At 38.7% G+C, this 22,800-nt stretch overlaps 1 protein-coding gene across 11 annotated transcripts in view; it reads right to left on the bottom strand.

Moving 5' to 3' along the window:
* Epb41l3 (erythrocyte membrane protein band 4.1 like 3) overlaps positions 1–22,800 on the bottom strand; it is a 153,364-nt gene that overhangs the window by 111,553 nt on the left and 19,011 nt on the right. The gene's annotated exons all lie outside the window — the stretch shown is intronic.

Below are 22,800 nucleotides of genomic sequence, written 5' to 3'. Positions count from 1 at the left end.
ATTTGTGGCAAATACCAGGCCATTAATTTCCCTATACTTTAAGAAGATAATTCTTCTTGATATTGTCTTCTTGATATTTTGTTTACAAAAATGCCCCCAAAACATGATTCAATAAAAAAGACAGCTGGCTTTCCTGTCTGAAAGAAAAAGGATTTAAACCAGGGAGAGCTTTAATAGCATTTGGTGTTTTTTCAAGCAGGAGAGCAAGAGCTTCTGGGAACAGAAATACCTGCAAATTAAATGTTCGGAGGGAATGGCAGAATCATCTACTCAAATTCTGTTACAGGAATTCTGTCCAAATTCTGACACTATGTAGTGTGCACATACTGTCAAAATCAAAGAGGCTCCTAGAAAGAGAGCCCTGGATTCCAGAGGTTCAGGAAGAGAAGGTGAAGATTCTAAGAGTGTGTCCTGCTATTTCAATAGAGAATGAATATTTCACATTTAGCACACATCAATATGGCTGCCTCCAGGGACAAATATTAACATTTAAGGTTTCAAATGCTGGTGTTGACATTGCTTCATCCATTAATACATCCCTTGGACAAATGTTTCAGGTCTGAAGCTACATTAGGCAAGGATGCACAAAATCTCAGCTAGGGTGGAGATTATGTTCTATCTGAGGGAGTAACAGAAAATCTGAAAGTCAGCTACGGACAGATGTTAGTATCAACTAACAATAGATAGTGGCGACTTGAGACTGGACGGTTTGTGATGGGTTGTCCAGATTTGAGTTACTCAAGTATCAAGAAATATCTGGGGTACAGGGTCAGAGTCTTTGTCTTTGTAAGCCAGTTCATGGGCTAGATTTTATTTTGAAAGCAATAGGACATTTTAAAGATGAGGAATGCAAGGAAAGTATGCATGCTTTAAAAAAAAGCTACTCTAGCATCTGAGTAGAAGGCAATGGCTAATAGTTAGGGTGACAGGATGTGCCATGGCTGGGCAGCAGGAGTGGAAATGTAAGGGGCATTATCCACTGAGGACCAATCAAAACCTCTGATGACAGCACTGATAAGAGAAAGAAACTGAACTGAGCTGGTAGCTAAAATCAATCTATTACAAATGTTAGCGAGTCCTATAAACACAGGGGTCCCTGGAGGTGAAAGAATGCAAGTAATGCATTCTCTAAAGAGGCCACAAGGCAAGGAGCCAACCAACAAATCTTTCACCTTTCAACCCTTCTACAATGGAGTCTCTTACATCAATAGAATCAGCAGCCAGTTCCACTTCATCAGCAATACTTCTTAAATTGTCAAGTGAAATAAAACCAATCCCTGCCTTCACTTAGCATGATGCATATCGAGAACTCAGGACTTCTGGGTAGAGATGGTGCCTCTAGACTTCATTTGAGAATACAAGTAATAACAGTCCCTACATGCTTCCTTAGTATGTCACTAGCACAGGTTTATAATCTTCAGGAAACTTTACCATGACGATCCCTGATGCTGTCACTAATGAGAAGGTGAGAAGATTCTGCTAAAATTCCTCTGTGGTACACACATCCATCCTGATGGTACTGTTAAAGACTTTATGCTTCAAATTGCCCACATGTGACTCTGGGCTGGACTTAGTATGAATCATCTTTGTCCAGTACAGGGCAGAATTTCCCCACAATTTATTTAAAGTTTAAAAAGAAAATTGAAGGTATTGTTCAGTATGCTAAAATGCTTAAATGAGTTGTTCTCAAGATGAGAAGCTGCCAAAAAAAATCTGTTTTATTTTTCAGAAATTATCACAAATGCTTGAATCTAGTTTCCTGATAGCTATCCTTATAGCAACTCATTAACATTCCTTTGCAATGAAATAAGAATTCAAAATTGACAGTGACTTCATTCTCTTAGCCAAAGGCAACCACAAGCTCTATTCTTGAGGTTTTGAAGCAAAAAAAAAAACCAAAACTAAATCAGAAATGGAAATTTCAGAGCACCAGTGACACAGCAAAGTATTCAGTTCTTATGTTAAACTAAATCCTGGAAAGAGTGAGTGAATAAAATAAGTAGAGCAACTACTGTCTCTATTTCTGTTAACCCTAAATTATTCTCACAAGAAGAAAACTCATGACACCTCAATGTGCAGAGTACAATTTAAATACTGCAGGTTTGCATCTTAACTAAACTCTAAACAAATCTAATCAAATCTTTCGTATGATTCCTTCAAAAGAACTGTGTTTAAAGTTCATTAGTTCTTCTTGAGCTGGACAGCCGGAGTAATTTATCATGGGTCTTTTGTGATGGCACTATTACATTTTAATTGACGGGGACAGCGCTTGAGAACGAGTATGAAGCTGTTCACAGGGAAGGCACTGTGGACTCATCACTTCTTTTTCTTTTTTCCTTTTGCCAGTTCTGGGCTTAAGTTCAGGGCCTGAGCACTGTCCTTGGACTTTCTCAAGGCTAGAGCTCTAGCACTTGAGCCTCAGCACCACTTCTGGCTTTTTTCTATGTATGTGGTACCGAGGAATCGAACCCGGGTTTTCATGCATGCTAGGCAAGCACTCTACCACTAGGCCAAACTCATAACTTCTTTACATGATCTCAAACAAACTCACCCAAACCAGTCTGAAGAGGATCTGAGTAGTTTGTCTGTTGAGCAGCCCAGATAGTATACAACTCAGGTGGGTCACAGGGTGATGACAGCAGAGGCAAGAATGAAATCTGGATTTCCATCTCCAGTGGCAGCACTCTTTCTCCTACATGAATTGTGTACCATAATGTCACCTCCTAACCTCCCATTTCTATTTCAGAACTGAGCCAATTATTCAACTTACCATATTAGTTATGGTAATATAATTCTGTTTTGCCAAGGTGCTACCTTATCCCTTTACTTCAATCAAGCATTGGTAAATTCAAATCTACAAAATTATAGTTTGTTCTTAAAAAATATTTTGCATTAGTTATCTTTATATAGAATGCATCATAACAGTACTTCTTACTTTTTAAAAAAAAATTCTTACCTAAAGTGAACCTTCAAGATCTGTTCACCTATTTCTGGAAAATGACTGCTGCAATTTCTTAAGAAAGTATAGGAAGTACTGATTGTACTGAAAGTACTAGACATTTAATGATTTCTAACTGCCCACTAGGATGGCTCCAAGTTTCAAAATGGGAAAGCCTAATTCATAAAGAAATCAATATTATCATATATTATATGATATGTATATCACATACATTTTATCATGTCTATCTATTTCATATATATTTTATATGTAAAATATATATTTGTGCACTTTATTATATATTTATAATATCTGTATATAATGGTACAAGCAGGGGGTTCATTGTGATAATTCCATAAAAGCACACAGTTTATTTTGAACACATTTATCTAATTTTTAAGTCGTTTCAAATTTGAGACTGCTGCTAATGGTGGGCCTCCAACTGATAAGAGATCAGGATCAGAACTTCCCAGATATTTAATTTTCAAATCCACTGTTTCTAATACCCAGGCATTCCCTCTGCTAAAATCCAAAGAAGACAGAAAACAACACATTCCCTCTATGCCCTGGGCCAATTCTATTCAGGGAAGGACTTATTAGCAAAAAGATAACGTTGGCACCTTAATTCAGGAGCATCTTTTTCTATTACTCAACATCTGACTCTGCATCTGTGAGAAATGTGGTGTGAACACAGAGAAGGAATAAATTAGAGGCCGGCCCTGAGCAATCACTACCTACCTACAAGTAAAATCTCTTCAGATCCTTACAACTCACCGTTTCTACTCAATTGTCCCTCCGTAAGTTGCAAGTCAATTCCACTGACTAGAAATTCCACCTTTGGCAGCTTAGGGAAGGGCAATCTATGTCTTCTGCTATCTGGACTTATTGGATCAAGAAACCAAAATTCAAATGTCTCTTGATATATGTCTACCCTAAGCACAAATCACCTAATTCTATTAGTGTAGGAGAATCATATATATATAAACCAACATACTAAATAAGTGCATAAATGAATGATCCATGCTTCTCCATCTCACATATATGACAATAGAGCAGGTCTTACTCACTTTAGATGAATGGCTGAACAAGAAGTCAGTCTGGACATTTTCTGTATCACAAGGCTTTATTTCTGTGGTCAGATGTCAATAACAAGCTCTCTATGCCATCTTCCCAACTAATCACCAGATGTACCAGTAGTGAAAATGAGAGGGATATAAGACCTTGTAGGCACCCAGAAAGCAAACTGCCTGTAAACATTTGTTGCTTGCCTGTTAAAGGAATTCCAGGCATTCGTGCAGCATAAATAACATAAATCAAATAATTAAAGAAATATGAAAACAGCTATTCCTATCTCGTATCCCCAGGAAGAAAGCAAATATATAGGAAAATTCCAGGCACTCTATTTTTTATTTAATTCTTATAATGAGAGCATGTAACCATTATCAGCAGTCTAATGGTCATGAAATATTTAAATGAATGAGCAACTGAATATAGCAGCCTGTTTTAACCTAAATATGGCACACGTCCACGAATGATGTCTTGGAAAATGAGATCCAGTTTAATCTGAGCGCGAAGCCTCTTGGATGTTTTGGGGTCTACTACACAGAACAGAAATAAATAGAAGCTAATAGTTCTCAACTCTTTCTCACATAGATTTCCCATTTAATGTCATCGGTTACCTTTCCAGACTTAACATTTTTCTAGCTATTTACTCTATCCTACAGATTGATTAACAGACTCTGGTCTTCCCTGGAGTTCTTTATCATAGTGTTTTTTGATGCTCAACAATTAATGAAATGTTTACATTTAATTAATTCACATTTATCACAGCCTGCATTTATGACAATTCCTACAGTAAGGAAATGGAGACTCTATCTGACATAGCAGACCCTTTTATACTTTGAGGATTAAACAGTTGAATTTTTTCTCCTTCAATACAAATGTGTGGCCAGATATTTAATTACTTTTTTTTTCCCCACTGTGATTCATCACCTTTTTATCTCCATGCTAGCTAGCAATGATGGAGACTATAAAGAATGATCTTAAAGGATCTCACTGGTATATAAATAAATTGCTTGAAAACAGTGCCTTATCAAGTTCTCTGAAGCTTCAGGTAAGAGGATTCTTTACTCTAGGTTTGTTCATCCCATGCTTACAGCACTTGAATAACCTCCCTGGTTGAGCCCCCAAATACTTCTGTCATGAAAGTGTGAGAAGTTGTTCCCAGCTGCCACCTTCCTTCCTGTCTTGGAGAAGGGCTCTGTACATAAACTGTTAGTCTATGAATGGAGCTACATACTGATATTTAGATTGATTTTCCATACAATGTACTGAAAGTGACAAAGTATACACGTGATGCTCAAGTTATACTATTTTTCTCCGTTGGACAGCTTAGCTAACAAATAGCTCTTTAAAATTTCAAATCCTTTGGGGACAAAAACCTGAGAAGGAGTATCAATGTGTGAGAAATAATGTACCTACTACCTGACGAATATAACTCTAACCTCTCCATACATTATCCTGCCAATAAAAAAAAGAAAATGAAAAAAAATCAAATTCTTATAGCTGTGGCTCAGTGGGGCTAAACTCAAAACTTTATAGCCAAAAATAAATTTGAAGGAAAGCTGAAAGGTTGATATTCAGCTTATGTGAATTTTTTATAGGTTCCTGAGGTTTTCATTTTAAAGGTTTAATCACACCAAAACCTATGTCACTTCATATGCTGGTAATGTTTTTAAATTACTGTATTTGTCACATTGAAATTGGTTTAAATCCTTTGTCTTCTCTGTTTAAAATGAAAGCAAAAGAAATCTGGGTAGGTAAAAGCTTTATATCCAATTTAATAAGAAATGTCGCTAATTTCTCACTTGACCACTTCTGTTTTAAGGAGTTCCCCCAAACATGAAAAGAAAAGAGCACTTGTCCCCTAATGTAGAGTCTGAGTCAGTGGAAAGTGGGAAGCTTCAAGGAAGGAGGAGGATGGGCAGAGTAACACTAGTAAGAGAGGTAACACTGGTTCTAAGGACTACTCAGAAGTTTACAGCATCCAGACTCGCCTGTAATCCTAGCTACTAAGGAGGCTGAGATCTGAAGATCAAAGTTCAAAGTCAGCCCGGGCACAAAAGGACCTGAGACTCTTATCTCCAATTAACCTCTAGAAAACAGGAAGTGGGGCTTGGCTCAAGGGTAGGGCGGTAGCCTTGAGCTGAAGAGCTCAGGGACAATGTCCAGGCCCAGGGGTAGGGTGGTAGCCTTGAGCTGAAGAGCTCAGGAACAGCACCCAGGTCCAGTTCAAGCCCTATGACCCACAATAATATATATGTATGTATATTTAATATATATTTAAGCGATCAACCCAAGTGGTACATGTGATTTTATAGTGAACAATGTGTTTTTCCAATTTTCTATGAAAGTATTATTTTTATAATCAAAAGAAGACAAATTGACAATAGAATTCTTAGAGATGAAAAGTAGTCGCATTTAAATATCTGCTTCATTAAAATGCTCTTTTAGCTAGGAAGGTCTCCTACTTACTGTTGCAAGCAAAACAATAATTAATAATAGAATTTAACACTTTAAAAGCACATGCAGTTAGTCCTTCCAAAGTTAATATAACTTGACTCCACTCTTCAGTGGATGAAGCAAGCCAATGAAAGTTTAAGATTTACAAAGAGCCAGGTGCAGGTGCCTCAGGCCTGTAATCCTAGCTACCTCAGGAGGCTGAGATCGGAGGATGTGTGTGTGGGGGAGGGAAATGGGGACCAAGACATGAGAAAAGGTATCAATGTATGTGAAGTAATGCACCTTCTATCTGATGAATATAATGTAACCCTTCTATTAATTACAATAAAAATATGTAAGAAAAAAATCACATTGTCTTAAAAAAAAACAATTCTCCATAACTAAAACTTTTGTCTGCCTGATCCAGAATATCAAGAAAACATGCTAAACCCTTTTCTTCAAGGAACATCAACATATTCCTTGCATCCTAGTAGCCTTGTCTGGCTTTTCTGGGTAGGATTGGAATGGAATTGGCAATGGATTGATTACAAGTGTCATTTTGACCAAATCTCAGTCCATGATAAATACCATATTACAACCATGAAATTATTTTTTCTAACAGCACAAGAAAAACTAGTTCTAAATAAAACACTCATTATGTGGATGCTGTTGGCTCATGCCTGTAATCCTAGCTACTCAGGAGGGTGAGATTTGAGGATCAGGGTTTGAGCCAGCACAGACAGGTAAGAAAGTCTGTGAGACTCTTATCTCCAATAAACTACTCAGAAAACCAGAAGTGGTGCTGTGGCTTATGGTAAAGAAGCCAAAGAAGCTCAGAGATAATAAAGGCCCAAAGTTCAAGCCCCAGGACTGGCACCCCCCTCCCCCCCCAAAAAAAGAAGACATAAAAAGACAAAGGGTAACAAAACAGCAACTTGGACTATAATGAATTCTTAAGTGTTTCCCATAGCTTTTCAACTTCAGTTGGATTCCTACAAGTTTGGGATTGAGAAGTGATATCTTTCTAAAAGTATTTTTAGTAGCTCCCATCTCTAATGGCTTCTTCATACAACACTAAGGGCAGCCACATCCTCATTATTTCTTGGTTCTCAAGCTTCATCTTATCCTTACAACACCAGCTTCAGCAATAAGGATGCACAAAATGATTTATAGTTCTCCAGGCGCTTTCTGAGTCTCTCTGTCTTCAGTAATCTTGAATGCACTACCCTGTGTCTATAAACCTCCAGTTCACCAATGCCTGGGCACCAGCTCTCACACTATCTCCATCATTCAGATTCTTCCCCACATGAACCGTCTCCTCTGAGAATATCCTCTTGGATATTCTTTCAAGAGCTCACTTCCCATGTATTATTCCACTAAGTAGTTCTCACTGATAGAATTTTACTAACATTTGTTTCTGACGTTCTTCTAAAGCAGATTTTGTGCTAGTGCTCTACCACTGAGCCAAAGTTTCTCTTAATAGCTACTTTTTCTTTTTTGTGGTTTGGTGGAGATAAGAGTCCCACAGACTTTCTTGCCTGTGATGGCTTGGAACTGCAATCCTCAAATCTCAGCCTCCTACATAGGCTCATTGCTTTCCCTCATTCGTCATAATCAGTAGAAACCTTGGGCTCTCATAGCAGAGATTTGCAATAGAGCAAAACCTAGATACATAAGGCCATAGAGGATGATGCTAAATGAAAGGACCTCTAGAATATAGAAACAAAAGCCATATAATGAGTGATTGTTGTCCTTAATGTACTATGTTATCTCTCATCTCTTTTGCTGTCCCTTGGTTATCTCATATTGTTACAGTATCTCATTTTGCTATCTGATATATTTGTATTTGGTTATTTGAAATTGGATTAGGGAAGGGGGGAAAACAAGATGAAGGGTGGGGGTAGGGGGGAGAGAAATAGGGACCAAGACATGGGAAAGGGTATCAATGTATGTGAATTAATGCATCTTCTACCTGACAAATATAATGTAACCCTTCTATTAATTACAATAAAAAATATATGGGAAAAATCTCAGCCTCCTAAATAGCTACGATTACAGGTGGGAGCCACAGGCATCTGGCTGAAGCGCAGATTTTTTTTTTTTTTTGCCAGTCTTTGGGCTTGAACTCAGGGCCTGAACACTGTCCTTGGACTTTCTCAAGGCTAGAGCTCTACCACTTGAGCCACAGAACCACTTCCAGCTTTTTTCTATGTATGTGGTACCGAGGAATCGAACCAGGTCTTCGTGCATGCTAGGCAAGCACTCTACCACTAGGCCAAACTCCCAGCCCAGAAGCGCAGATTTTTATTCTGACTTTTTCAACCTGAGAGCTAAAGTGTCCACAAGGGAATATTGGAATCTTTTCCTCCAAACCATCTCTTCTCCGACTCCTTCCACAATAGTCAAGATCCTTCCAAGCTTTTAAGTTAAAGAAAATACACACGAGCAAAACAAAAAGACTGCTTTTCCTCCCATTCTATGGGAGGAAAATCCGTGGGTTCTACCTTCAACCTGTATCCAGAGTGAACATCTCTTATCATCCACCACTTCGCACCATGTGTTTGTTCACTTTAAACCGTGCTCCCCATCCAGCCAGTCCCAAACATTTATCTAATTAACCTAAGTAGTCTGCTGTGCTTCAGATCTTGATGTCTCCCAAAGACCTTGTGCTGAAAGCTTGGTCTTCAATCCGCAGTGCTACTGGGAGGAAGTGGGACTCTCACTAGGTGAGGTTAGTGGGAGAGCAAATTTAGGTAATTGGGTTTATGCCCTTGAGGGGGGTATGGTGGCCCAATGCTCTCCCTGTTTCTAGCTACCCTGAGAAAACTCCCCTTGGTCCTCCCACCATGACATTCTGTGCTGCCACACACAGCAAGAGCCACGTGACCATAAGCTGAAACCTCCCAAACCCTAGGCCCAAATGGACCTTTTCTCTTTTAAAGTTGATTTACCTCAGACATTTTGATGGAAAAACCAAAACACTTCAGTTTCGCTACGAGTAAAAATCCAAGTAATTATATGCAATAATGCTTAACCTCATCCCGCTGAAACCACAAGGAAAACTCCCAACTGTGGGCCTTTCGCACTTAGCATTGGGCCTGGAATATGCTTCTCCCTTTGCTGTTTCCTTGACCTCATTCACAGCTTTGGTCTGATTTACCTTCTCAGGTGGCCTGATTAGTGTTCCCCTGCACTTCCTTCCCACCTTGAGTCCTTCATAATACTGCTTTTAGCTGTGTTACTCAACTGACTGTTTAAAGCCCCAGGATGTATGGGCATGTGTGTGAGTGTGTATGTGTAGGAGTGTGTACATGTATGGGTGCTGTTATATGCACTGCTGTGTTCTCATCGTTTTGAGCAGACGTGTGGCAGGCGTTCAGTAGTACGTGCTGGCTACATGAACTCAGAGTGGAATCTTCAGGCCCGTGAATAATGAGTGGTAGATGATTACTGAATTATAGCACCCATTTGCTAAATTCCTAAAAGGCTATTTTTCACTTGTGTTTTTTACTGCAGTCAGTTCTAGATAATATGGCACTAACACAGGAATGTTTCTAAAAATCGGTAGACTCATTTTTCAAGAGTCCAAGCTAGGTACAGGGCCTAGGCACTGCTGTCTGACAGGCAGGGCTGGAATTCTAGCTCCACCAGTTACAAAATTCAGGTCCTTAAATGTCAATGACCTAACTAATCTATCTGAGGTCACTGTAGGATCAGAGATGATGGAATGTAAGGTATCTGGCACATAACAGTTACTTGGTAAATAATACCTATTATTATTGCTATTGATTCTCATATTAATTTTCTAGAATGTTCCTGAGAAGTCGACTAATGTGGACTAATTTTTAATAGTACAGGGGGCTAGGAAAAAGTCTGGATTTAAAAGAAGTCTTAGTCTACTGTTAATGACAGGCATATCAAAGTCCTTGACTAAGATCTTGGGATAAGAGTACAGCTCTATTCTTCAGACATATTTATTGTACAACCACAGACATCTCCTCAACTGGATGCATTTCTTACTTATGTCCTCTCTTAAGGACAAGAGAGAGCATGGGCACCTCTTTATTCTGAGTATTAAAAACTGCCACAACCCTCTCATCCAAGCTCTGTCCCCTAAGGTTGGCTCCCAAATAAATGGGACCTGAAGGAGCATTTAGATAATGGGGCTGAATGAGGTCAACTAAGGTCATACTCTGGGTGCAGCTGGCATTAAAACTATCTGTATTCAATACAGTATCCCCTTCTCATGTGGATTATGCCTGTTCCACATGCATCTGCGTTCTGTGTAAAGTCAAAATGGTGGGAGTATGTTTCCTATCCAGAAAAAGCACTTTAAAGATTGACTCAGCTATCCTAAATCCTGACTCTGATGTTCCTTATATAATTTATGCATGAGGCTCTGCTACAGGTGGATAATTACTTGTCTGAGGACTAAAGGAGAATGAGAGAGAGAAACACACAGACAGAAAGAGAGAAACAGAGACAGATATAGAAATCAATAAATAGAGATGGGAGAGTAAGACAGAAATCAAGAGGGGAAAGACAAAAAGAGAGAGGATATGGAGAAAGTAGGAGAAGAGGGAACAAGGAAGGGGGAGAGAAAGCAAAGGATGCTAGACATAAACTCTATATTCAAGAAGCGTAATATAACCTACTAACTGATATGAGGCATTAAATAATTGGGTATCAGCCTTGTCTTTTTCAAGGAAGATTAACAATAAATAAAAATGCCATTATCAAGATGTTATGAAAGGCATAAAAATATATGAAATGTGTATTAAATATCTTGCCAATTTCTATCAATCACTGATCTATCAATCACCTGGCAAGGTAAGAACACCTAACAGATTAAGACTATGTTCAAAGTTCAACTCTGTTGCTAAGAGCTGGTTTAATTTGTTACTCTTTTAATGTAGAGAAAAATATATCTTGCTATTGATGAGCATGGTGTATAATTGAAGAACACAGGAATGCACTTGATAAAGCACAACAAAGAGCAAAGTATTCAACAACAGGCCCCCACTTTAAACTAGGAGAACGGTTCCTCATGACTCATAGCTAGAATTTATGCCAGTATTAGTGAGAGCAAACTGTAGATATCTTATAAAACTCAAATGATGAGCTGGTCCAAGTTCCTTAAAACTAATGAAAGATAATCACTGTCTTTAGAGTTGTCTAGGTCCTAACAATCTCTAGTGCTCACACAATCACAATTAATAAACCAAATTAGGAAACAGGTTGAACTCTCTCCTTGCCATTCTGTCAAAAGAAATAATAGCAGCATCTATCATTGTTGTGCACTTGTCATTTCCATTATGGTACTTACATGTGCTCTGCTGAAACTCTGAGCCTAGGAGTTAATTATCTTACCCCAGGACCTTGTCAGGAGGAAGATAAGGAAAAAGAGTTTAGACAAAGGTGACATGCCACAAAGATGCCCTTGGTTAGCCAGGAAGATAATAATAATAAATTTTCTAAGCATTGGAATCATAGCTATAAAAATTATAATCACCACAGCCTAGCTCCTATCTGGTAAGATAGTTTGTTTTCATTTAGCTTCCAAAGGCAAGTTCAAACAAAAAAATCTACTCTACCTCTGGGTAAGCTATGTTCTCTCCCTGGTGATGGGAAAAAGGGGATGATTTACTACAGCATCATTTTTAGATTAATGTTGTCCAATCCTATAAAAGATATATAGCCCACTGAAATCTTGTTTGTTTCAGAGCTTTTGCCAAATACACTTTTCCTTTCTATTTGCCAAACATATTCCTTATTGCATATCACCCAGTATATATAAATATAATATACATAGCATATATATATAACAGTATACTTATAAAACATACATATATACATATGAAACAATAGACAGACTATTCCAGGTATTAATCTCCTAACAAATTAAAAGGGGTAAAGTATATGAAATGACTCTACACATGTGCTGTTGCTTTCTGGAAGTGAGAGCCCTTTAGATTCACAATCAGTCTGTATTCCAGAAGCCATTCATAACCTCTTAACCTGTGAAAGTACAAGGAACCAAAGATTTTCCATTCCTCACTGGCAAGAGCCAGAGAGTGGATTATGAGCCACAATCCTCTTAATTCTTCCTGTCCACAGGGTATCTTTTCCTAAGTTTAATCCATGAATCAGGACTTTTATTACAAGAGAAGGAATGAAAAAAATATAAGTGTGAAATTCAAGTGAATTAAATTGACTTCTGTCCAATATTGCCTTTAAGAAACCATCTCAAAGAAGCAGTGCAGAGATGGATAAAGGTATTGATAGCTATGGGCTTTCTTGCAATGCCTATCCAACTTTCCCTTATTAGCAAAGGATCAAAGGATTCAAAATTTGGGTTCTTTCTTCTTTGAAGGAAAGGAACTTGGCCTTGGCCCCAATTTAATTTTTCACAATGAGACTAGCAAATCAAGATTTTTAGTCAACAACAATCCATATTTCATAATAATGAACTAAAGACTATTTTTGTAGTGTCTTCTACATTTGCCTTAAGATTTTATGATACAACTAATTTCAAAAATATGACTGCTAGTACATTTTATAGTGATATCCCAACTTTACCATCCCAACTTTCCAGATAGATACAGAACAGCTTACCATGGAAATATGTATAAAGCTGGGTGCCAGTGCCTCACACCTACAATCCTAGTTACTCAGGAGACCTAGACTTGAGGATTGCAGTTCAAAATCACCCCAGGCATTAAAGTCTGTGATACTCTTATCAAAAGTAATGGAAGTAGAGCTATGCCTCAAGTGGTAGAGTGCCAGCCATGAATGTAATAGGTAAAGAACAGCACAAGGCCCTGAGTACTGGAACCTTAGTACTGGAATAAAATAAAAGTATGTATCAGAGAGGGGAATGAAAAACTCATGGAAACCCAAGGATGGAGAACATTAATTTGCACTGAGGTAGTTTCAAAAGACTCTCTGAGTAAAGCAGTATGTTAGAATAGCTTAATGACACAAGTAGATTTAGGTGGAGGCAGACTTTTCTTTCTGGTGCAAGGAAATAGACCTGGAAGGAGCATGAGAGGCCTTTAGATTTGCTGATACTGCCCAGTATCTAACACAATAACAATAGTACGAGAAGGATGGTAATAGAACAATGAGAAAAAAGACTTGCGAATAAATTCCCCCACGAAAATCCTTCATAGTTTAATCACATATGAGGTAAATAGCTGTAGACCACACCCGATGACACCAGGAGAAGAAGAAACCCTAAGGAAGAGTGCTCCTTGTTGCTACTGGTCCTGGTAGAGGGTTGGAGATGGTGATACAGGAAGCTAACGTGATTCCTGAGATCCAATCACTCCGTATACATTCAGAGTAAGGAAGGACCAGTTCCTTAAGGTTTTAAGGTATGGAGTAGTAAGGTCAAACTGGTGTTTTAGACTTATAACCCTAGCTAAAAAGTCAAGAATGGGTTAGGTAGTAAGTAGTTCAAGGGTCAAAACTAAAGAAAGGAAGAGCAGATTATAATGACCTAGGAGAAAAAGAGACCAAGCCAGAATATCCTACACTAGAGATGAAGACGTATTTTGGGATGCAAGAACAGGTAGCTTTCCCATTACTTCTGGGAATCCTAACTCCCTCCCACCACCAGGCATCCTCAAATCATCACTACTACCACCACCACCACCACCACCATCATCATCAAAGTTAAAAATAGATGATACAAGCCAGGTACATGTGGCTCATGCCTGTGATACTAGCTACTCAGGAGGCTGAGATCTATGGATCACAGTATGAAGCCAGCCTGGGCAAGAACGTCTGTGAAAAAGCTCAGGGACAGAGCACAGACTGAGTTCAAGCTCCGCGACAGATATACAAAATAAAATGGATTATACAGATACAGCTTTAAGATAAATCTGAATATTCCCAACTTCTAAATAATTTGCCTGGCTAAGCCTCACCAATATAAAAATGCTGGAATTACCACTAAAGAAACTCTACAGAGATTCTACAGAGATGAAAGCCACAGAATATGGTAGTAGGAGGAAAACAGGAAATGAATAGTTATGTTCTTCCATTTAAACATACATGGGTTGTATCCTCTGACTACACCCCACTCACTAGCCTCCAGCTACTACAGAGACTCAGATGACACAGAGGCTGAAATCTAGTCCCTGCCCACAGACTGTCTGGATTCAATGGACACCGCAGTTAGTTGTGTGATTTGAGGTAAGACAGTTAACTATTTTAAGCTTTGAGTTATTGATAAATCATATAATTTATAGAGAATCTAGCATATATTAAACACTTAGATATCAGCCATTATATATAGTATGTATATATACATATATATACACATATATTTCAGGTTTCTAAACCTAGTATGTATACAACATAGTGTCATTCAGAGCGGAAAATCATGAGAAATATTCCTTTTTCTTTTTGCAATGCTGGGGATGGAAACCAGGGTTTTACTTATGCTAAGCAAACCTTCCACCTCTGAGCTAATATACCTAACCCTAAATAAGGATTCTTTTAATGAATATTCCAAAAGAATTCAGAGGATAAAATATAATCCAGCTAAGCTAGTGCTGCATTTTTAAGGTTGAAATTCACATCAATTAAAACAAGTAATAATGCCTTTAGTCATGCGAACACAGAGGGAAAAGGATAATTATAAGGTCACAAACGTGGAAGAAAACGCACATTTTTCCTAGGGTGTCTTGTATATTAAATTACAACCCTTAACGGCGACAGAGATGACATCAACCCTTCTGTGGTGATTATTTCAGTATGAAACGCTTCTTGCTCCGTCCTGCCCCAACTTAATTGAAATAGAACACCCGAACATCTGGTAATACTTGCTTATGGCATGAGGTTCAGCTTCCTTTTACAACAAAAGAACACAGAATGCTGAGATGATATACATTTTCCTACGTGAGAGCCATCCCAGGAGGGATACAAATACCCTTACACGTTTTATGAGTAATTTCAAACTATCCCCCCAAATAAGATATAGCCATCACATAAATGGTAAAAAAAAAAATGTAGGTATTAGGTCAGGATGATTCTTGAAATAGGCTCTCTTCCTCCATCTGCAAAGAATTACAGCTTTTATTTCCAAAGTATTCCTCCTCCTCAATTAAAAAAAAAAAGACTTACAAACTTAGGTTACATAGGATAGATACTATTAAGGTGTCCATTTTTTTTTTTCCCAGTCCTGGGTTTGAGCTCAGGGCCTGAGCACTATCCTTGGGTTTTCTCAAGGCTAGAGCTCTACCACTTGAACCTCAGCACCACTTCTGGCTTTTTTCTATGTATGTGGTACCGAGGAATCAAACCCGGGTCTTCATGCATGCTAGGCAAGCTCTTTAACCACTAGGCCAAACTCCCGGCCCAAGGTGTCCATTTTTATTCCATCAAAAAAAACTCCATAAATTAAGGAAAGACAGGAAAAATTCTCAAATGGTCTCTTAAGAAAACGATATGGTTTCGATATCCTGGAGGTCCTTTCATTTAGTGTCATACTATATGTCCTTATATATCTAGGTTTTGCTCTATAAGCCATCTAATGAGTGATTGTTGTCATTAATGCTTAATGTACTATGTTATCTCTCATCTCTTTTGCTACCCCTTGATTATCTCATATGGTTACAGTATTTAACCTTGTTAGCTGATATATTGTATATATGCTTATTTGGTTATTTGAAATAGGATAGGGAAGGGGGGAAAACAAGATGAGGGGTGGGGTGAGGGAGGGAAATGGGGACCAAGACATGAGAAAGGGTGTCAATATTTGTGAAGTAATGCCCCTTCTATCTGGTGAATATAATGTAACCCTTCTATTAATTACAATAAAAATATATGGAAAAATCAGCATTTGATTTCAATTTACCTCACGATCAAGTCAATGAAGCCACAAATCTTTCCAATGCTAATGTACAATTTCTAGGTAAGTTAATGAAATAAATGAACTTGAAAATTGGAAAGCTAAAAAAAAAAAACGGTATATTTACTCCAAAGCATCATTATCACTTTCTTAATATGACTTTGGTTTTTGAGAGGTTTATTAAAAAAAAAAAACACACAACAACAGCAACGAACAAAACAGATGGAATATTTCTCACCATATGTTTCTGATGAGAAGGTGGGGCTCCCTTGGTTCTACAACCTATTAATGCAGACACATAGGTTACAGCTGCACCCACATTATTCTGATATTCCAGATTACATGTATATTTGTTCTCTATGCTATCTGTAAATAGATATGTAGTAAATGGTCAAAAGCTTTAAACACACAATTCTGAACTATAAATGTAACGCATGTGTTTCTTTCCCACCACAGCACCGGTGCCAACACTATTTTAGTAACTGACCGTCAATCTAATATTATTAACACTTAAGCAGAGTGATTGTTCACAAGTAGTTAGAGCTGGCATATGCTGGACAGGGCACTTTATTTTTATTCTCCATGTACTTTGCCTCCCTGGTGCCCAAAGCAAACAGCTGTCATTTACTTCAGGCTTTTTTCTAATTCCTAAGGGCCTTCCTAGACTATAATTAGACTTTCCAGCTGCTGCCATGTACACAGTGGGAAGGTGTTGACAGTTTTGCATTTTACAGCACTCTTTACACACACACACATACACACACACACAAATCTTCTATTGCTGAACTGTTCAGAATTCAGCTTGGACAGCAAACAAGAATTCTTAGAGCGTTTGTTGTGGACGAGTCTGTTCAGCAGTCGAGGTTTGCTCGGACATGAACTCGGTGTCAGTCTTGTGGGAAATGGACTGAGAGGAAGCACAGAAAAGAGGAAGTGGTTTGAAATACTAGGAACTTTCTAATCCCGTGCTGCAGACAACAGCAGTGCTGAACCAGTTAGGGCAGTTTTTCCAGGACTTTTTACAGAATTCCCTTTCCCAGTCACTGTCCCCAGGCTTTACTAAAAGAGCGCAAAAAGAAGAAACTAAGAGAAAGCAGGCCAAATCTCACCCTGCTTCAAAATCCTTCAAGGTGACAAGGCCAGAAGAGATAGCAGACAAGTCAAAGATCCATGTCAGTCAAAACACAGTGACGGAGGAAGGAAGCTTTCGCTTAAAGAAACTCTTTCAATAAAAGAATATCTCGGCTTCTTTAAAAAAAAATTGAAAACATTTTCAAAACAGGGAGCACTGCCAGGCATTGATGGCTCACACCTATAATCACAGACACTAATGAGGCTGAGATTATTTGAGGATCACAATCTAGGAAACTCCATGAGACCCTTACCGCCAATTAATCACCAAAATGCCAGGTGTAGAGATGGAGCTCAAGTGGTAGAGCACTAGCCTTGAGCGAAAAAGCATAAAGGTAAATTAAAGCTGCTTAGGCTGGCTTTGAACAGCAATCCCCAGATCTCAGCCTTCTAGTAGTTAAGATTACTGGTGTGAGCCACTGGTCCCTAGCTAGAAGGTTTTTTTTTTTTAAAATTATTTTTAAGTACAATACAGACATATCAATTCATTTTCATACTGTTTTTATATTATGGTGGCAGAGCAATATTCCAACAATACATAATTGAGCAGCCCATGAAGTCTGTAATATGTATTATCTAGTACTATCTGCAAAAATATTGCTAATATTCACTCTAGAGGTAAGGTTGGTAATGGAGTGTGTGTGGGGGGGTGTGGGTGTGTGTATGACCATGAACACTGATATCAAAGGAGTACTGGATGCTCTGGAAATATCTTAAGAGTACAGAGGTGGCATTTACTCTGGTATAAAGAACACTTGGTCAATGGCTTGATCTGGTTTAGCTCCCTTTTATGAGTCTTTGCCCTCAATCTATCAAATTCTAGTTCCCCATCTGGAGATAGAGTTAAGCTCATGTGAAGACAAAAGTTATCTTGACTTTAAGAACTCATCTCTAAATTCCTAGCCAGGTGAACTTAAAATTCATACAGGGACATAAAGTTGTTTAGTGGCCCAGCAAAGTACTTTAGACCACTAACCCTTAGATGAGCCTCAAAACTCAAGCTCAGAAATGACTGAGTCTAGACTTAGAAATAAAATAGAACATTTCTAATATAAGTCTGTGGTAATGCTCAATATTCTATGAGTGGTACCATCTGCCTTCCTTCCCTGTCATGTAGTCATGTAATGTGTAATGTAAACACCAGTGGGTATGGTTGACAGTGTGCTGTTATATTTTTTTTTGCTAGTTTTTGACATTTAAAAAAATTATTATACCGGGTGCCAGTGGCTCACACCTGTAATCCTAGCTACTCTGGAGGCTGAGATCTGAGGATCGAGGTTCAAAGCCAGCCTGGGCACTAAAGTCCCTGAGGCTCTTATCTTGAATTAACCACCACAAAACAGGAAATGACACTGTGGTTCTGTGGTAGAGCACTAGCCTTGAGCTGGAAAACTCAGGGACAGTACCCAGACCCTGAGTTCAAGCCCCACGACCAACAAAAAACATTATTATAAAGATGGTACCCTGAGGTTACAGTTACGTAAGTCAGATAATTTTCTTTCTGAAAAATGCCACCCCTTCTCTCACTCTCTCCCAGTTTTTCCCTGCTGTCCCCACCCACAAGTTGTATAGTTTATACAACAACCCACAAGTTGTATAGTGAGTGCCCCTGCTGCATTTGTTCACTTGTTCCCTACATTTCAGTGCCCCCTACCTTGTCCTCCCAAGACAGATAAATGAACAGAGAACACAAAAGGAAAAGAAAACAAAAACAAAGAACAAAACCTCTTGTTTCTATTTCCTGGAATTCACTTTGATAAATATTACTTTGTATGATTAGATGGACATAGCCATTGTGACTTTGTGTTACTCTCCTAAGAATATCATCCTTTGATCTCACACTACAGAAATGCCTAGAGATTTAACTCAGTATGACCCAACGTAGATTTTTTGTAACCATCCACATTGGGTGTAGATATATAGGACATTTATTTATTGGATGTAGATATATAGGACATTTTAGTTACCATAAATAAAAGATACCATGCAATCTCTCTCTCTCCCTCTCTCCCTCTCTCTCTTTCTCTTTCTCTCCCTCTCTCTCTTTTTCCTTCCCTTTCCCTCTCTCCCTCCCTCCCTCTCTCTCTCAAGAAATAAATGAGGGATCAAGATCTCACAGCTAACGACATTCACTAGTTGTCTATGTTCTGGGAAGGCATTTGGGAAGTTTTATTTGTCTTACACTCTACTTCTGCCAGTAAGATAATTTTTCAGGCTAGACATGACATGATGAAAGGGAAATCAGTTGGTTCCTGATACCAATGGTTCCCCAAATTAATTTCCCCATAAACTGGTTTATTTTTTTTCCATTAACAACAAGATTCCATCATCAAAAGGAAGATGGACATCCCTTGCCATGTCCTCTCCCTCTCCCCCTCCCCCCCCCGCAAAGAAATGTTCAACAATAAATTTTCACCAGTCTCTTATCTACAGCAGTGGGTAGACGATTGTTCTAGACTGGATGTCACCTGGCAGAAATTCAAGAATCTAAATGCATTTTAGGAATAGACAAAATAAAACCGTTAAGACAGACATTCTTTTAGAAAACTCACAAGCAAAACATATTTCTATTAGCAGAGATAACTAACATTTGTGAGTGGCACACAAAATCTGTTGATTGGAAGTTAAAACCAGAATATGGGAAGTCCCCATACTTTGCCAGTTAATTATATTTTGACATATTAATTGTAAAATGGTTGCCAAGAGTCAGAAATTCCTCTTTTCCTTTCTTTTCACTGACATAGCACATCAGCCCATCTCATTGTATGGGATACATCCCATAGCTTTCAATACTTGCCTATATATACAAAAACTACACCTACTGCTTTTCTGTATACATATATACACACACTTAATGCCTTCTCTGTCTTCTCTTACCACTTGTGTTTGTCAGATTTGTTCTGACAAAATATCTGACAACATATCTAATGTAGAGGGGGAACTGTTTGCTTTGGCTCACAGTTTTACACATCCTGAATTCGGAGCTTGTGGTGAGACAAAGCAACATGGTGGTATGACTGTGTAGGTTACTACTCATTTTATGGTAGCAGGAAACAGGAGAGGGGTAGATATCAGGGACCACATATAACTTTTTTTTTTTGCAAATCCTGGGCTTGAACTCAGGGCATGAGCACTGTCCTTGGACTTTCTCAAGGCTAGAGTTCTACCACTTGAGCCTCAGCACCACTTCCAGCTTTTTTTTAAATGTGTGTGGTACCGAGAAATCAAACCCGGGTCTTTGTGCATGCTAGACAAGCGTTCTACCACTAGGCCAAATACCCGGCCCCCACATATAACTTTTAAAGGGAATACTGCCAATGACTCACGTCCTCTAGTCAGGCCCTACCTTCTAAAGTTTCTACCACCTCCTAAAAGTTATCAACTGGGACTAAACATTCAACATGAGCCTACAGAGAGCATATCACATTTAAACCATAACAGGACTTGTTAAGCATGTGGCCACAGCTTTGGCAATTTGAGATGTCACTGTAATATCAGGAGGCATATTGTATTCCCTTTCTATACTACTTAATGGAGAGAAGATCCATTCTTCCTATAGATCTTAACAAATCAGCTCATATCTTTCTGTAAATAAGAAACAAAAACCCTTTTCATCTTTTCACTTAAAAGAAAAAGCACTTTACAGCTTCTTTTCATAATAGGGAATTCCAGCATTAATTCTCTTGCACTTGGAGGCCATATTTAAGTAAAACAAGGGTAGCTTTAGTGCAAGTACTGCAGTACCATCAGCATCAACCTGGTGACTGAGGTATCGAAGTGACTAACAGGAGGCGAGCACACACAGCAAGAATTCAGTCAAGAAAAGGGTGACATTCAGGTGAGGAAGAACAACATGGTAGGAAATGTCATCACGCTACTGGAAACACTGCACAATTTTAAAACATACACTACGTTTGTTTCTGGAGATTTCCGTGCAAGGGGAGCCACAAAGACGTAGAGATAGCTATAAAACATGGTGGGAAAATAGAGTTTTTCAGCTTTGATAGCTATCTGACAACTCTTAACCATAAAGTTTTAAGGCAGGACACATGTTCACAGATGTTGCACCAACTCAGATCCAGAAGAATGCACTCCTTAAACTCAGAAAGGATTAGAGGTGGGCCAGGAGGGCCAGGTGGCATTCTAAAGGTAGAGAAATAATCATTTTATTTATTCTGTTCATTTCTCTCTTACCAAGGATGTGAAGTAGTTCCCGGCACACAGTAGGCACTCACTACTTGTGCGACAGTCATTGAATGAATAAATCAAAGAACGAACAAATGAACGAATGAACAAACGAACGAATGGTATACCAACTGCACTTCTGAAGTCTGGTGAGGGACTGGGAGGTTCTTAGAAATACTCATAGCAGCTCCAAGGAAAGGAGGGAGTAGATTGGCAGTGATTACTATAAACTCAAGAGATTTTTTTTTTCTGCTGGAAATATCCCGTGCACTTAAAAAGATGAATCATACCTTGTGCAGTAATTCATACCTGTAATCAAATTATTCAGGCGTCAATGGAAGCACTGAGGTCTAAGGCTAGCCCTAAGCAAAAAAGTGTACAACTCTATCTGGAAAGCAACAAAAAAGAAACAAAAACAATTAAAAGCAAAAAGGTCTGGAAGTGTGGCTCAAGTGGTAAAGCACTTGCCTACCCGACAGAAAGCCCTGAGTTCAAACTTTATGATCACATTAAATAGATAAACAGGATTCACAGTGATTTTTTTCCAGCCGCAAAAGTCACCCTCTCATCTTCCTAGTGCTCCAGTTTGACACCACAGAAGAGACAATGTTAAGTTTGGAGAGTGTATCTCCCTAGAAAGGTTCTAGGAATCCTGTTGCATTAATATGTATATAACCCACCCCCTATCTTGGAAAGAAATAGAAGCATCCAATATACATATACATGCCATGGTCCCCCCCCCCCCACTGGCTCCATGTGTCCCTCAGTGAACAGTTTCTGCTCAGGTTAATGCTGGGCTCTTAGTTTTCCTTCTGTGTCTCTAACATGTCACTGATGTATAGACAAGGGAGGACCACAAACCCAAATGCTTGAAGTTCTCTCCACCTACACACCATCTTCCTTGTTCTGGATATTGTCACCACTCCTAATCGGAATTTTGAAATGGACTTACAGTTCTTCTCCCTGTCCTTCTGCCTGTTCCCCTTCCCACAACGTGACTTCTGGAGTATATATGCAAGGATGGCAAGAATTCTTATCTCATTGCTGATTAAGCCTCACTTCCTGAAACAATGTCCACAACTCAGTAAATAAATGGAGTAGGATAAGTATGTATAATCTGAAAATCCAAAACCCAGTTGGACATAGTGGCCTACACCTGTAATATCAACTTCTTGGGAGGTGAAGA

The sequence above is a fragment of the Megascapheus bottae genome, chromosome 19 (assembly GCF_031878675.1).
Source record: "Megascapheus bottae isolate mThoBot1 chromosome 19, mThoBot2.hap1, whole genome shotgun sequence".
Taxonomy (NCBI): Eukaryota; Metazoa; Chordata; class Mammalia; order Rodentia; family Geomyidae; genus Megascapheus; species Megascapheus bottae.
Note: the sequence above shows the minus strand (reverse complement) of the source record. Positions and strands in the feature narration are given on the sequence as shown.